General features: G+C 45.1%; 1 long non-coding RNA gene across 1 annotated transcript in view; it reads left to right on the top strand.

The window, feature by feature from the left end:
- The first annotated feature begins 2065 nt into the window (after positions 1 to 2065).
- Positions 2066 to 16601, top strand: part of LOC128626397 (uncharacterized) — a 38120-nt gene continuing 23584 nt past the window's right edge. Inside the window, exons 1-3 of the long non-coding RNA XR_008390340.1 lie at positions 2066 to 2293; positions 3353 to 3476; positions 15502 to 15582. This is a non-coding gene — a long non-coding RNA (uncharacterized LOC128626397). The remainder of the gene's footprint in view (positions 2294 to 3352; positions 3477 to 15501; positions 15583 to 16601) is intronic.

Below are 16601 nucleotides of genomic sequence, written 5' to 3'. Positions count from 1 at the left end.
CCGATTATCCTATTGTCAAATCAGGAAAAATAATAACTGGCATCTTTCAAATATAGAAGCTGGGAGAGCCACTATTAAAAGGAATCACCACAGGATGCGGAATGTTGGTCTTTAATGGATATATTTATGATGAAGTTACAGCCTCACTCCCATTCTTAAGGCAACACGGATGTGGACAAACACACAGCGTTTTTCCAGCATCGTGGTGAATTTGTCACTTGCCCATAAAGAGAGTCAAGAGGTGGCTTAGGTCACGACTCTGTTAAAAAAGAAAATCCAACGAGGCACATTTTTATGAGGCTTTATCCTCAGCCTAGAGGAGGAGGAAAGCCCAGTTCCTCCTCCTTACAGAAATTCTGTGTCTCCACCGGACGGCTCTGAAGGCTGGTTGCTGTCGGGCCGGCCTCACTGCTCTGTGGACAGATCCAAGTGGCAGCTGGGACTCTTGAGTCTGACGTGAGTTATCAGTCAGACTCATCCTGCGGGGACGCAGCGGTTCTGCAGATGTCAGGGTTGCCCTAGATATCAGAATAGAGCTGTTGATTTTCAGGAACCATAGAACACTGGAGAAGCGCGTAGATGTTGTTGTCAGCTAGACCAGATTGAGATTTTCTTGACTCCACTTACCAACTGCTGAGCTGTTAGGGTGCTGTTATCAAACTGGGTAACTGCTCTAAACCAGGGGTGTCAAACTCATTTTCATCAGAGTCCACATCAGCCTTGCAGTTGCCTTCAAAGGGCCGAAATAATTTTAGGGCTGTATAAACGTAACTACTCCTTAACTGTTAAGGAGCTGAAATTACATTCAGCCCTTTGAAGGCAACTGCGAGGCTGATGTGGACTCTGATGAAAATGAGTTTGACCCCCTGCTCTGAACCCTCTGTTTTCTTGGCGTGAAAATGATGATCACACTAACAGTAATATCTATTCACAGAGCCACTGTGAATTAAAGGAGACAGTGCATGTTATGTCTTGGGCACAGCACCTGGCACATAGTAAGTCTTCAGTCAAGAGTGACTATTATTCTTATGTGGCAACTTTCCACAATCATCCAGATACAGGGTGGGACAAAAGGAGGTTTGCAGTTGTTTATATGGAAAATAATACAATAAATTCACAAACAGTAATATAAGATTAAACTCTGTATTTTGCTTACTTGCCACTGTAAACCTACTTTTGCTCACCCTGTGTGTATACACGTGCAGGCTTCTGTGTTCCTTATTGATTTAATAACCTAAAGTCATTTTCTTTCTCATTATTATAAGTGATCATTATTGCAATTACTGTTTGTTCATAACACCTCACATTATTACAATTATTATTTTAATCCTGCTCTCTCAAATGTCATCAATAACTACCAGCCTTTAGTGATCATTAATAATTTCCAACTCCATGACTTGCCACCTCGATGTTCAGGGTAAGTGAGAGTTTGTTTATGAGGACTAAGGGCTAGCCGTAAGTGAAGGATTTGTCTCCACTAAACAAAACATTTCCCAGAATGTTCAAGGTGAGTTTGTTTTCTGCTCTTCACGAAACACAACAACTGACTAAATGTAATGTCTGCTTGATAACATCTGAAAAGACTGTGTCCTGCAGAAAAACATTTCAAGGTTGTGAAGTGTGTGTGAGCTCTCACACACGGCGGGCACATACCACCACTGTTCTGTGAGGCAATGCTCTAGCAGAAGTAACTGAGTTGGTTAGTTTGCTAGTGAGTTTGCTTTAAAGCTACATGAACTATTAACTCGCTCTAGTAAACTCTTCTGAGGGAACACACAAGTTTGTGGGTGTGTATGCTAAACCTCATTGACTTTCAGCTTCTTCCAAATTGTTTCATTTGGTGGGATTTGGCAAAATTTAAATGCAATCTTAGTGGTAGAAGCCCCACTGTGGGGCTTCAAATTCCCAGGAAATAAACTGTGGCTTCACTTGAGCCATGACATGGTGGGTTTTTAAGAGTGACAAGTGAGATGAGGAATGAGCAACAAACATTCTGTCTTGTGTTCTAGTCTTTTCCTTTCTTTGCTCCACGTGTCACCTGGTACTTGTCACCACCAGGGGGAAGAGACTGCACGTCAGGAGGTCCTAAAGGAGAGACAGAGTGGCCGGCTGCCCTCCCCGACCTTCCCTCCAAGGGGCCGTGTTGAGTCAGCATGGCCATCACCACACATGCGGAAGCCGCTGGATCCATCCCAGAAGTGATTTTCTGCTCGTGAAATTTATATGCTCTTGATTTGTTCCCTGAAGACTAAGGCTGCAGGCTTCTCAAGGTCCAGGACAAACGTGTACTCAGGTTGGTATCTCTAGCACTTTGCACAGGACCTGGAGTGCAGAGGTTACCCTTTAAAGATTCTTGAATAAAAGAGGATGTACAAAGTATAACCAAGTGTGGTGAGAGGGGCATGAAGGCAGTCGGAACGGAGGGGACAATCAGCATTTATCTGGGCTCCTTCTGGCCTACGAAACACGCTCAGGTCCCCGGGGCTCCTCGCTGCCTTTTCCTCCTTGGGTTGCTGTGTGGTAGAGAGGTTTTAGCTAAAGCACATGAAATTCCATCTTTGTGCGTCAAAAAGGTACAATTACTGACCATTTCAGTTTCACCTTAATAGCAGGCAGAGGGGTTAAAGAACCCTTATTTGAGATGCAGAGATGTGAGTTTGCATTCTGACCTCTGCTTAGAACATGGGTGATGATGGACACGTTCCCAAGCTTCGATTTCTTTGTAGAACTGAGGAGGATAACACCTGCATAGTGGTAAAGATGGAAATAAGGTAACACATGTTGACCGCTTAGTGGTACCGTTCTCCAAGTGATGGAGCTCTCATACCCCGAACCTCCATCCCTGCCTCTATGGTCCTGAGCTGAGGTGCTGGCCGAGTTCACGCAGGCACTTTCCCGCTCGGCAGTGCCCTTGCGACGTCGCGCTAGTCCTTCTGCTCTTCACCGTTTTAAAACAAGATTGAAATAGAAGCTTAAAAACAAGGCATTCAGTTGCATTTTCCCCCATTAAAATCAGAAATTTCAATGCCTGCAGAAAGCATCTGTTTTTGTATTTAATTATTCAAACTAATGGGTTTTACTGTAATGAGATTTTTAAAAACCATTATGATGGGCAAAGGTTGGAGGCTTAAAATATTTTCACTTACAGATATGTTCTGCTTTAACGAAGCCCAATATGTAAAGATCTAAACTTAGGTCCATTGGATGCTTTATCTATGTTTTTATAGTTTACATCACAAAGGAGGTGATCTGCCCACGAAAGCACTTGCTTCGGTGTTCTGTTTTCATCACTGAGATCCCTGTGGTGTACTTAGAATACAACTTGAATTGCTACTGTTTTATTTACACACAGGTGTTTCATGTAAAGCCGGGTTCACCTGGGAAGACCGTTGGGCTGCAGTAAGAATGGCTTTGAATTTCAGTCAGAAGAGAGGAGCTGGGAGAAGAGATTTTTTGAGTGACATTCTCGGCAGAAGGTAAGAAAGGTGCAACGTCAGACCTCCAGCACTCCTATCTAATCTTGATGTGAAGGCATATGTCAAATGCACCATTATATCTCTTTAGCTTAAACCAAGGCATGCTGAGCGATTAAAGTAATGGAACACGAGTCAGGAGTGGTGTTTCCTGTTCCTGGTGCTTCTAACTTCAGAGTAGATGCTCTTGACATGTTCACTCTCAGGCCAGTCTCCCATTCATAGAGCAGTTATTTTCATCCTAGGGGATGCGGAAACCCCTCGCTAATGTTTTTCGTAGCCCTGTGAACTCAGTAGACTCCAGGTCTGGCACCGTTGCCATCCCCAGCTTGTGAACCAATAGCTGGAAAACCCTCTTTACCACCACTTACCTTTACCTGAAAACTTAAAATAAGGGGCTATAAAAGCCAAATCATCAGTTACAGAATTAAGAAGCAACAGCAACCCAAAAAATGCACTCAAATGGCACATAAAAATTTTTTCCAAACAGCTTTATTAAGTCAAACTTTAAAATCTGTTAAATGGACAGCAACCTGTTAGTAAAGCTGTTGTAGGGGCTATTTTATTCAAAAGAATTTGTTAAATCCATCTCAGCAAATCAGGGCTAGTTTGTATAGTTGGTGAAAAGACAGAAATATCCTCATTATGTAGAAGTGGGCAAAATACTGAATATATTTGCAGTCGACATCGTGAGAGTTTGACAGTCGAATTTGGGTGATTGTAGCCCTGTGGTCTCTGAAAGTAAACAGTAGTTCTAGAATTATAGCAGGATCAGATCTTTGGATACAATCATTTAAAAATACAATTGTTTTCCTTATCTATTAAGGGAAAGCAAACTATCTTTAACAGAAACAAGAGGGGACGTGATAGAATGTACAAGGGAGAAGGGAAGAAACCAAACTAAAGCTAAGGCTTCTATGCATAACTTACCCCACTTCCTTTAGCTACCAAAAGTAGAATTCATTTGTTGATTTCTACTGTCCAAATGCAGTATGAAACCAGTCTCTCCAGGACCCAGAACAGTACCTAGCACAGAGAAGCCACTGAGTACGAGTTGGCATTTACAGAAGTGCGTTATTTCTTTATGCCGAGAGTGGGTGTGGTTCATCATGAAGGCCAGTCTGGAAGTTCACACCAGGCACTATTCAGAAACCAGCCCCACTGGCAGTTAGCTCTGGTGGTTGGTTAGCAGAGAGCCAGGTCCCAGTCACTGCCCCATGGGCTGTGGGATTCCTGGGAGGGGTGTTGGTTAAAGTAGGACTTCAAGGCCCAGAGAGAGTGGATGGAGAGGTGCTAGAGTAAGGAGGAAGCACAAGGTCACAGCCGGACTAGAACCAACAAGCCTTGATGCCCAGTGCTGATGCTGGAGGTCAGGATCTGCTGTGGGAACTACCCCCAGGTTGAACCTGAAGGTGAAGACCACAGTTCCCAGCTGTGGGTCGAGGGGTTGCACTGGCTAAAAACTTGGTGATGCCGTGAAGTTAGTGTGTTGACAGCTTCTTAGGTGGTGAAAGAAAAAGAAAGGTTTTAAGATCTATGATCCACTAACCTCTCATAAGTGCTACTGATTTACATATCAGAAAAAGAACAATTATGATCAAAGGATTATTTGAATTAAGGCTCCCTCGAAGTATTCTGTTAATACTGGTCCAAGAAATACCCTGGAATAGATATCTTGTTTTTCCCTTTAACGAAGAAGCTGTTTCTCCCCTCTGTATTGGAAAGGAATGAAACAGATGGTACCCTGAATCTAGGTCACTTTCAGAGGGAGGTTAATGAAAGAAGTGTTTGTTTACCAGGGTGTGGGGAGGATTTAGGAAACCAAGAGGAATGGTGCAGTACCCCAGACTACCAATAGTGGGAGCCATTTCACCCTCAGGCAGGAAGGGCAGTGTCTGGAGAGGATTCCCTGTTGGTCTTTGGAGAACGCTGGGAGCTGGAGAAACAAACACCCAACCTTACCTTCTCCTCGTTTATTCATCTCCTGCCACACCTCTCATTGTCTGACCAAGACCAAAAGCCGGAGGGTGCATAGGCCAGCTCTCTAGGCAGAGTAGAATGGAAAGGGATGGAGAGTGGGCGTGGAGGGACAAATAGAAGATAGCCAGCACACTGTCATTGGGAAACATTCATATTAATGGTACCTCGGTGACATTGCACAAGGAATAAAAATATTGACTTGGGGGAATTGGTGAGATCAGCTCCATTTGACTCTCACCTATTTAATATCGGTGGTGTGTTTCATGAAAGCAGCCAATCGGCAAGTATCTTTGGTTAGACCGAGGTCTCCATGAGGGCACACACTGTTCTCTGTTCTTTATTCTTAACAACTAGCACTGTCTCTGGTGCAGAATACCTGTTCAGTAACCATTTGTTGAGTGATTGAAAACAAGAATAAATTAACAGATGAAGTATGTTCTGGTTTACGTAATTTTCTTGTCAGATGAAGCTTTATGCTGAAAGAAAAACAATTATAGAAAACCTCTTTGATCTACTTCCATGACTGAAAGTTCTTCCTAAAGTCTAACATTGGCTGTTGCCACCATTCTAAGAGGATTATCCAAAGCATGAAGGATGCACCATTTCTTTGGTGGCTGATAACCCAGCAACACTTGGGGCTGTCATTCTAGCCTGCGGGTCTGGGCAACAGAGCTGACTTTCAAGACCTTCAGAGTTTTTAAACACAAACTCATGGGAATTGTCATACCAGATCAGATTGTTGGTTTAGCTTGCCAAGTATTGTCTGCTAGGGCTCACTGTTCTGTGTTTTTCCTTAAATGTAAGCACTCACTGGTTAATTTAGGAATGGGTTAGGTTCCAGTAGAGATTTTATTTATTTATTTACTTAATTTTTTTCCAGTCACTGTCATATTTTGACTTTTATTCTGGTGCTTTTCCAATTTCCCCAGATGATTTACCTATCATTATTAAATTAAATCTCTGGACTTTCTTTTTTTTCTATTATGATTCAAAAGATCATTTTTACTCTATTACATCAGCCTGCTAGAGGTTAGCTAGTATTATATTCTATCTCCTTTTAAAATACCATTTTGGTAAATTGTTTTTTGGTAAAAGTAATTACACCTCTCTCTTAAACTTTCTGTGTAATCCAAGTTTCCCAGTAATGTTATTAGTATAATTTTTTTTGACAGACTCTTTCAAACCTCTCATAATGTTCAAAAGAACACCGAGGCCCATTGTTCTGCTCACCTGTAGTACCCGGGGGACCGTCTGGTCCCAGGTCTGTCATGGATACAGATTGGTCAGTACACTGACTTCCACAATCTCAAAACAGGGTTGTAACTCAGTTCAAGTGGATTTTTCCTGGATAATTTTGTTTTTCCCTAGACTAATTTCCTGGCAACAGTCCAAATTTTCTATTGTTCAGACCTCTCTTCCCTTCAGAAATCGGGCTTTTAACACTGGTTCTGTTCTAGTTTCCAAGTCACAAACTATCACAGACACATGGACACTCCTGCCTTACAGGACTCGTTAGTATCCTTTTCCGGTGCTTCCCTAGGAAATGCTGCCCCCATTCCTCAGGCCAGACTGGGAAGTCGCTTCTTCCTTTGGGTCACTGCAGGGACACATCTCCCTGCCTGGTAAGAGAGCCTTTTTAGACCCAAGGGCTGGCTGGCTCTCCCCGCTGCCTTCTTTATGGAGCTGCATGACACAGACCTTTTAGCTCACCCTTCCCTGCCCTTCCCTCCTTCCCAACCATGCTTCCTCTCAGCCACTGGACCCAAACCCTTCGTGTGGCTAACCTTGGAACTCTCTGCCACTTCTCTGATTCCTTCTTCAGTTCAGTCCCTCTTGGAGCACAGCCAGTTATACTTTAATCAGAGGATAGTTTATTTTTAAACTAAAATTTAAATTATACTGTGTGCATGTGTTTATACGAGAGAATACAGACAAGCAAAAAATAAATTCACAAAATAGATAAGAAAAAAAATAAATATTACAAAGATAAAAAAATCACCTCTGATCTTATCATTTGGAGACAACCATTGTTTACATTTGTTGTATATACTAATAGTCTTTGGGGAAAATATCATATGTACATATTTTTAATAAAATGGGATGATACTATCTATAACTCTCTTTTTATCTCTGCTGAATAATACATTAGGGATGTTAAGATGTCATTAATCTTTGACATCATTTGAAAGGAGTGCATAATATTCCATTTCATCTATGTTTATCATTTATTCAGCAAATGTCTGCGCTTCCAATTTTCATCTCATTACTGATGCTCCAACGGTCGTGTTCAGGCCTAAATATTTGACATAGCAATATAAAGCAAGAACTCTGAGTGGAATTACCAAGAACAAAGAGCATGCAGAATGTTGAGGATTCTGTCACAAATCAGCCACATGGCTGAGATCTGGAATCTAACCTGCTGGAAAGATGGAGACCTTGAGCTAAGAGGAAAGATAAGGAGAAAAATGGGCTGTTAGAGAAGAATGGGAGCAACATCATTAGTGAGGAAGACTTTAAACCACTCAGGTACAGAAACAAGAGACTGGAACTCAGCTGAGAAACAAAAACACCCAGAGGAGTGGGGTCTATGCGATGCTTCAGAAACCTTGCTAGTCTCTCCCCTGACTTCACTGGAAGGCCAGTTTTATAGACTGGGTACCTCAGCACTTCTCCACGGGCCTCTTCCCGTGTGTCTTCCGTGACATGTTTCTTAGACCAAAAACAGATGACAAGATCATGGATGGTCTCGACAGCTTTTTTTTTAATGATATTAAAAAAAAAACAAATGAAGTTCAAAAGTCAGCGTTGCTGATCTCACGTAGCGTTGCAAACTTTCCCTCAACAAATCAAAGCTGTCAGTAGCTTTGACCTTTGAAATTATGACCTTTGAAACTAGAGGTGTAGAAATGACTGTAGTGACATGTCTGCCTCCTTTGCGACCAGACCGGTGAGGGCGTGGTCCCAGTTGTCTAGGTGTCCAATTGAAATAGAACCTTGGATTGAATACAGCAGGCTGAGATCCTGCTTTCAGAACGGTTCACAAATACAATGAGGCTTAGGGAAGGGCTTTGAAAGTGGATCCCATGATGCTACTTCAAACATAATGGCTTGAGGAAATTAATAGTAAAAACGACCAAGCTAGGATACCCCGGGAGTCCAGAGAACGTGTAAGGCACACCCAGAAAGGAGAGAAGGCAAGAAGGCAGCAAAGAGTTGGAAAGGGGGAGAAAAGAAAAAGGTGCAAATGGAAAGTGGAGAAACTGCTTCGTTGCCAGGAGCAGCATGAGCGTAATGACTGGCTGGCCATGCTCTGAAAACTTCCTGTGCCAGAGATCTTGATGGGCCCGTCTGTGATGAGCCAAACATAAAATCTCATAGGTTTCTCTCTGCGATCCCATCATGGGTCTCCCTGCAAGGACTGATTTGAACATTGCCCAAGCTAGATCTTTGATGTTTGGTCTTTTTGACTGAATTTCTGAGCATCAAGTTGAAATGTAAGCCCCAGTTCTCAATGGACGGAGAGATGCTACCACTGACATCAGTGACTGGCAGGAGCCTGGGAAAGTATAATAATATTCTAAGAGGCCTTTGGTCTTATTTTTATTTAGGCTAATTTGCATGACTGCTTTATGCCAAATGAGGATATTTTTCTTCCTCCTTGGAATAGCTTCATGTTAAAATATCACTGTTTTCAAGTGCCCAAATATTACTGTGATGAATAATGAGACAGATGGAAAATAGGAAGGGTGGAGCAAGTTCAAAATGCTTTATACTTGGCAGAGTCAATTAGCTTTGCAGATTTCCAGCCTCCATCTACTTTAGTCATCTGAGGGCACCTTCCACCCCACCTGGGGAGATGCAAGGACCACAGGGGTTTGCAGATCTATGCTCCCACAGGAGCCACATCAGACTTCATCCACCTCCTACACACAGCCTATTCAAAGGGCATGTGCCAGCTGTCCCTCCCCAGCTTAGCATGACGCATTCTAAGGAGACAGTTTGCCCAGGGAAAACGTCCAGGCTGGGGGACTTTGCTATGAGCAGAATTCTGCCTGAAGCATCAACCATTTCCCAGAAAGAGCAGTGCGGATTTTCAGAAAATGGAAGATTGCAAGGAGGTCTTTATCCCTTTCTGAGCAGACAAAAGCAGGAAGCAACCGCCATCTAAATAATTGACTAAGTCAGGTTCACAGCTTTGTTTTGCTAGGGACACGGGGTGTGTCTGCTGGATCCTCATGAGGGTAGTGACCGCACCGATGGTTTCTCATGTTGTTCCCCAGATAGCGTGCGCTTCTGTCTCTCCCTCCTGGACCCACCCTCCAAGGCCCACACTTGCGTGTCAGTGCCTCTTCCAGAAGGCCTCCCCCATGTAGATGCTTTCTTTCTGGACCAGTTCTTCTTGCTACTAAACCATTTAGAGATTAATAATAAAGCAACAGGAGAGAGAGTAAAAAGCCATCTGGTGAGCAGCCCCTGACACTGAAATACCTACAGAAACAAAAGAGATTCAAGCTCACAGTAAAAGCAAGGACTTGGGAGTCAGATCCGAATTCACTCTCTCCACCTGCTCCTTCCTAGCTGTGCAGTTTGGGGCGTGGTTCATCTCTGCCTGCTGCACTTCTGGGAATAGTAATAATGCCTACCTGAGAAGGTTTTTGAGATGAGTTTATTGTCATGATAAACAGTCTAAACAGCATAAATGTTAGTTGTTACAACTACTGTCCTTGCAGCTGTCTGGACCATCCAGCGCCGTGACCCTGGGGTGAGGACCACTGACCTCCCGACTGGTGCAACCAGACTGAAATGCAGTGGGTGGTCCACTGGCATCTGGCTGTTGCGAACAGTAAACGTCTAAACATGGGCAGGAAGGTTTGCTCTCCCTGACCGTCAGTCTGTTCCTGGATGCCAGGAGCTCCCAGTGCCAGTTCATCCACTCATTCATTCATTCATCCATCCATTGAACAGATACGTAGTGAGTGCCTAGTAAGAGTGACACTAGGGTGCCATTCCAGGGACTGGATCTAGGGCGGTGAACACAGCTGAAAAATATCCCTGCCCCCATGGAGCTTGTATTCGTAGAGAATGCAGGCGTGGAAGCAGGACTTCTGGAAAACTAGAGGGACAGCGAGTGCAGATCTGGGGAGAGTCCGCAGACCCTTGGGGAGGGGGCTCCGTCCCTCCCCTCGGAAGGGAAGGCTGTGGGTGGTGACTACAAGGTCTGAGGGTGCTGAATGCTTTGCAGGTGGAGGCCCCTCTCTGCCAGCGCCCTGCTGAGGAAGCCAAGGGGCTGGGCAGCTGGTCAGAGGGGCTCGGCAGAGCCTCACGTCTGGTTGCCAGGGTTCCGTTCTTCCTTAACTTTTTCCTTCCCCAGTAGTGGCCCGGAAAGCATTATCTAAGAAAATGACTCATGTTATTTTTATTTATAATATTAGTTTTATCTTCAATCCAAAAGACCTGCAAGTATGTTGAGGGCAGAGATCAATTCTTGTACTTGTCTAGCCCACAATAATTTTCTAAGTAACAATAATAACTAACTCATACTGAGTGTTCACCACACGCCGTTGTCCCAGTTTTTCCTGGAACTGCACTTCACATAATGAGGTGGGGCCTTTATTTCTCCAGACAAGGACACAGAGGCACAGGGAGGTTAAACACCTCGCCTGTGGTCACTCGGCCAGGTCACTCCAGTTTAACTTCAGTGGCACTGTTCTGGGCTGAATTGTGCCCCACCCAAGTTCAGTCGCTGAAGTCTTAATCCCCTCAAAAAGTGGCCATTACCTCAAAAAGTGACTCTATTGGAGATAGGGCCATTAAAGAGGTAATTAAATGAAATGAGGTCATTAGTGTGGGTCCCCAACCAATCTGACTGGTGTCCACGTAAGAAGAGCAACTTTGGACATAGACGTGCCCAGAGGGGAGTCCATGTGAAGACACAGGGGGAGGGTGGCCACCCTGGAGCCAAGGAGAGAGGCCTCAGGAGAAAGCAACTCTGCCCACACCCTGATCTCGGACTTTTGGCCTTTGGGACTGTAAGAAAATAAATTCCTGTGGTTTCAGCCACTCACTCTGTGGTACTTTGTTACGGCAGCCACATTGGCTGATAGAGGTGTGTTGTGAGTGTGGAGGAAAGGTCTGGAGGCTCCGTGCTTCACAACCGAGGCCGCCCCGTCTGATCTGGCCACCTCTCCGGTGTTCAGTGTGTCCTGTCCTGGGCACCGGACACCCAGCAGCCCGAGTTCCCCCTGAGCACAGCCCTGTAGGCAGACACATTCATCCTCATTACACAGAAGCTGTGGTTCACTGGCCTACACCTGGCAAAACTCATGGAAGCAGACCTTTCATTCACTTATTCACTGGGTCATTCAGCCAATGATTATTCACGCCTGCTGCATCCCGTGCACTGTTCTGAGTCCCAGGACTGTGACGATGACCAGAATCATGTTACAGTCCCCAGGAAGTCATTGTACAAATTAACATAAAGTCTGTTTTAGTCAAGTAATCGTACTAAAAAAGTTCAAATAACCAGTGCAGTAACAATGACAAAGGAGAGCTAGCTATGCAGTGCAGTTAGCATGGGAACTTGACCTAGGAAGGGAGGTCAGCAAAGGCTTGAGCCTTAAAAGATGGACAGGATGGAGTTAACTAAGCGAAGAGGAGAAAGACCAGAATTCCAGGTGAGGAAGCAGCAGGGGCAAAGGTGTAAAGAAAACAGCAGCCCTGCTCCTCCAAGTTTGCAGAATGGCAGAAGGAAAGAGGAGGAAAGAAGGGAAGGAGAGGAGATCAAGAAAAAGGAAAGAAGAAAACTAACATTTGATGAAATCTCCCAGGCAACATGCTAACCATCTCCATCTCATTCAGCACCCATACGCAACCCTCACAGATACATAGCTACAGGACCAGGGTGGAGGGAGGGGAGGCACCCCTGCCCAGGCCTCAGAGCAATGCCTCCTTCGATTTCACCCCGGAGATGCTTCACACTAGCCCAAGCCCTGTGGCCCGCCACCATCACTTGTTTCCTTATCCGTGTGGCTGGGCCTGCTGGTTGGGACCACCTGCCTAGTGCCACAGCAAGAACCGTGACCTTGGGAAGCTCGCCACCACCACCAATGAGGCCCCAGACAGAGGGTGTGTGCACCCCAGCTATCGCAGCCTGCACCTTCCTTGGCCTGTGCGGCCTCCCTGGAGGACTTCAGACAAAGCCCAGGGCAGCTGCTGAGGATGAGAGGAGGTCAGGAATTGGTGGCACGTGACGGGATGTGCTGGACGGAATTCACATACTCAGGCAGAGTCCAAGAGAGGAGAATGAGTTTGTAGACAAAAACCAAGACTGGGAACATAAGCAGAGACATACACAGGGCTCTTTTTTATTGCTGCCCAAGAAGTGCTTTTGTGCCATGTATATACAGCAACCAGAAATGAGAAGGAACAGCTAGTGCCTCTGCTCAGATAAAAACATGTTAACTAATTTCTTGCCTCTTTCAGAGGGCCTATGAGCACTTATATCAAAGAAATTCCTTTTATTTATTTCATTTAACTCACCATTGTGTTTGGCTCTAGCACTTTCCTTCCTTCTTTTCTTCCTTCCTAATAAACAAACACACATAACAATTAGATGAATTTTGCTAACATAGTATTCCTGAAAGTATGACTGAGAGCCTTGTCTTTTGCCTAGATCACCATTCACATTTAAATCCAGAAAAGAATTTTGGTTTAAAATTCAATTCTAGATAGAATTTCATTTTCTTTTCAGTAATAAGGGCTATAGAACTTAATAAGTTTCTCCTTTTACCATGGCTACTAGGAAACTCAGAGTCATGGTTAGGGTTCATCGGCTGCAACTATGTTGCAAACCTTCATCTGCTGGCCCCTATGCTTGTAATGACCATTCCCTTTGTCTGGTCCTGCTTTTCTATTTCTTATTTGTACATATGGCTTCCTTGCACGTATTTTTGCTGTAAATTGCTGTTCATGCTTCAGGAAAAAAGAGTGGGAGAAAAAAAACCATGAAACCAGTTCTATTATCTGTCCTTGGACCAAGCTTCTCAAGCCAAGAATTACTAAATAGCCCTTGTCCTTGGTCACTGCTTCAAGAGCCTTGGCCTCTCTAACATGACCGAGAGATACCGCCTTTGCACCTCTAGCTTCCCAGGAAATGAATTGAGTACAGAGTGTGCTGGTTTTCTATTGCTACATTTAAAAATGCTTAGCCACTTAAAACAGCAAATGTTTATTATCTCACAGTTTTTGTGAGTTGGGAATGTGGGCACAGCCAAGCCAGGTGGTTCTGGATTAGGGTCTCTCATGAGATTTCGGCCAAGATGTTACCCAGGGTTGCAGTCATTTGAAGGCTTGAGTGGGACCAGAGGGTTGGCTTCTAGGGGGGGTTCCTCACCCCTGAACCTCAGCATCAGCAAGTGACCCGAGAGACAGCAAGGGCCAGTCTCGGAGCCACACAACCTCACTTCCACCGCATTCATTCATCAGAAGTGAGTCACTAAGTACAGACCAGTCAGAGGGGAGATGAGCTCCACCCTTTTGATAGGAGGAATGTCCAAATGTTGGGAGAGATATTTAAAAGCGCCGCTCAGATTATGAAGATTTTTCTTTCTTTTTTTTTTTTAAGTACATATAGCCAAGGCACAACTTGGTTATCACATAGCTATACCTAGATGCGAACTAGGACAGAAAAGAAGGATGAGAAAGATGACACTTGTCCTCAGCTGAGAGCTGCATCAGCTCTGGTTCCACGGAGCTCCAAACACAGGCCGGTGCGGGAGAGAACACATGACCCCAAATGCAATAAGATGAGAGAGAGAAGGGCAAACATTTCAAAAGAGGAGAGAGGGGACTCTTCTCTAGCCAATCTTCGAAGTCGGCCCCTCCTGAGACTGAAATGAGAGACTAAAACCAAGGTGACAGGGTCTAATGAAGCTACAAATTACCTCTGATCTTTTGTCTAGCCTTTTGGTTAGACCTGAGGTAGGAAAAGTGAGTGGTGACTCAGAAAGCAAGGTGGGAGAGAGGAGCTGAATGCACGTCTGGAGGTGATGAGAGGTGCTGGTGAGTGGGCGTAAGGAGGTGCTTATCACAGCTTGAACTGATGTAGATGGATGCTGCCAGGAGTCTAGTAAGGCCAGTTGGCCAGGGGATAGAGCCTGGTAGATCCTCTGCTGTTCTTTCTGGATCCATGGGGCAAAGATACTTGGCTTCTCATTAATCTGGATGTGACTACACCGTAGTGCAATAGGCAATGGGAACACAGGGAAGCTTTTTATTCATTCTAATATGCTTACCTTTGATAGTGAACTCCCCAGTGTGAAGGCTGACTCACAAGACAGCTGGGTTTTTCTTCTCCTTCAGAGTCATCTGTGCTCTTGCAAAACTGCCATAAAATACTCCAATACATACCAACTAAGTAACCAGCTCTGTGAGGTGTGTAACATTCTTGTCATGTGGGAATTAACTAGCCTAAAATATGGGCAAGCCAGAGAGTATATTATGGAATAAAGCATGTGGCTAAGGACATGAAATTTGTTCATTCAATAGCATTTAACTGCATGTTAAATTCATTCATTCAATGGCATTTAACTGCACATCGCCCCCACCCCAGCCCACCTTCCCACCCAACCATGACCACCTTCTGACTCAGCAGAGGACACTTCCCTGAGCCCCTGAGGCTGAGTTCTGCACTCTCCCCAAGGTGTCCACAGGAGCCCTGTGCATAATAAATGCCTCTCCTCTAGGGCCATGTTGCTTTTATGTTTATCTGGCAAAGGGTCGGCTTCTACTTCAGATGTGAGCCCCAGAGGGAAGGGCTGATTTACATTTGTGCTGAACCTGATATGAGTGCTGATATAAATGTTTTCCTTTGGGAAGGGATCCCAGGAATCAGGATGAGGCTTGAGGGGGGCGGGGGGGGGAATAGGGAAAGAAGGGAAAACAATGTGTGGTGTGTTTTTTAGGTGGTCACCGCAGGCAAGGGGGGCACGCGTTCATAGGCTCACGCCCCTCACTGGCCAAGAGTTGTAATAAATTTCCGCCTTTCCAGGTCCCAGGGGACGTGCGTCTGTGCAGGGCTCTCTGGTGGACACCAAACACACTGCTTGAGAGAAGCCTTCGATCAGCCAAGGTGAGTTGATGTTGGGAAGCTGATTGCTGCAGCAGTGGCTCATTGAAAAGGGGGGCAAAGGATGTGAAGCAAGGCACAAGAGGTGACCACAGAATGGCCAGGCAGGAAGAAAGGACAACAATTTGGAAGCCATTGCAGTAACCTAACAAAAGGCGATAGGGTCTGAATTTATACCATGTGTGTGGAACGCAGAGAAGAGAACCACGGGAGAGCCACTTTGGAGAGAGTACTGGTAGACTTTGCAGACTAGGTATGGGTGAAGAGAGACAAGGGCAGCAGGACAGGACATCTCCCTGGGTTCTGACCAGGCTTCCGGGCAGAGGGCAAAACAGGACAGGGACAGGGGAGGAGGAGGAAAACGGGAATTGAAATGCCTGATAAGGATCGCAGGGGTCTCGGAGGGGACTGTTGCAGTGGTCGGGGAGGAGATCTTTGCAGTAGTCATGAACAGAGGGTTGTTGCAGAAATCACGGAGGGGGTTGTTGCAGCAGTTGTGGAGATGGCTGCCGTCATCACGGAGGAGATCGTTGCCATAGTCACAGTGGAGATTAGGAGCTGCTCGAGACCAAGGTTTAGGAGAGGAAACAAAAAGTGCCAATGAGGGCCCAGCTGAAGTGAGAGACTATGAATTACATACTATATTGGCCCCAAGCTGCATGACCTTGACAGCTTCTGCAGAGTGGATATAGGAGCAAGTCCTGTCAACAACAGACCTGATCCAAGCGTGGGATTTTATAGGGTGGGTCTAGAAGGACAATGGAACAATAGAATTGGAGATATGCCAAGAGCATGAACAACAGTGGACCATATATTAAATTTTATGTTGGGCTGTAGGTGATTCCTGGAACCTTTTCACATGTCCCGGATTTTTAAATTAATACATGTAATATGGGGATCACTCCTGTCTGTGACCTAAAAAAGTAATGTATCTGATGTTGGCCAAAACCAATTTTTAAAAAACGGCATTGCCCAGAAGGCTTCAAAGGCAGCTGGGAGTGAGCTCCTGGGTGGCGTCCCCG

The sequence above is a fragment of the Artibeus jamaicensis genome, unplaced genomic scaffold (genome assembly GCF_021234435.1).
Source record: "Artibeus jamaicensis isolate MK-2021 breed Jamaican fruit bat unplaced genomic scaffold, CSHL_Jam_final scaffold_537, whole genome shotgun sequence".
In the NCBI taxonomy this organism is placed as follows: domain Eukaryota; kingdom Metazoa; phylum Chordata; class Mammalia; order Chiroptera; family Phyllostomidae; genus Artibeus; species Artibeus jamaicensis.
The sequence above is the reverse complement of the archived record's forward strand: the minus strand, read 5'-3'. Positions and strand labels throughout refer to the sequence as shown.